The sequence below is a fragment of the Chrysochloris asiatica genome, unplaced genomic scaffold (genome assembly GCF_000296735.1).
Source record: "Chrysochloris asiatica unplaced genomic scaffold, ChrAsi1.0 scaffold00324, whole genome shotgun sequence".
Classification (NCBI taxonomy): Eukaryota; Metazoa; Chordata; class Mammalia; order Afrosoricida; family Chrysochloridae; genus Chrysochloris; species Chrysochloris asiatica.
The window spans coordinates 1,044,826-1,045,476 of record NW_006408842.1 but is presented as its reverse complement, the minus strand read 5'-3'; positions in this window follow the sequence as shown (position 1 = coordinate 1,045,476).

Below are 651 nucleotides of genomic sequence, written 5' to 3'. Positions count from 1 at the left end.
GGTTTTACAAGTATATTTATTTACATCTGTCCCTCTGCTGCTGCCCACAGTGTGGTTGTGCCAACATCTGGGCTGGATTCCAGGGGCAGAGGCAAATCAGATCGCATTAGCATTCCCAGTGTGTCTTAGGGGCCTGATGTCCCCGGGCCTTCTCTTGAGCTTTCATAACCAGTGATAGTAGAGCAGAACAGGAGTTTGTGGCGTAGATTTTAGGTGTGTTTAACTACTAAACCCTCAGATTAAAATGATGCCAGCCTCTTACGTCCATTTGGAAACTAATACATTGTTCATCACCAAAGAAACCAAACCGAACCTGCTGCTGTGCAGTCCATTGTGACGCTTGTGACTCCAGGTGTCACTTGTATTGTAGAGTAGAGTTGCTCCACAAGGTCTTCTGTAGCGTTTTCATGACCAGTCATTATAGAAACAGGTCACCAAGCTTTCCTTTTGGGGCACTGCTGAGTGAGTCTGAAGCCCACTCGGTTGAGCACAAACTGTTTGCACCACCCAGAGACACTGCTAGGACATGAAGAAAACCAGAAACTCAAGTCACATTTAATAATATTGTTGTTAGGTGCCATGGAGTCATTTCCAACTCATAGCAACCCTATGCCCACAATAACTGCCCAGTCCTTCACCAGCCCCACACTC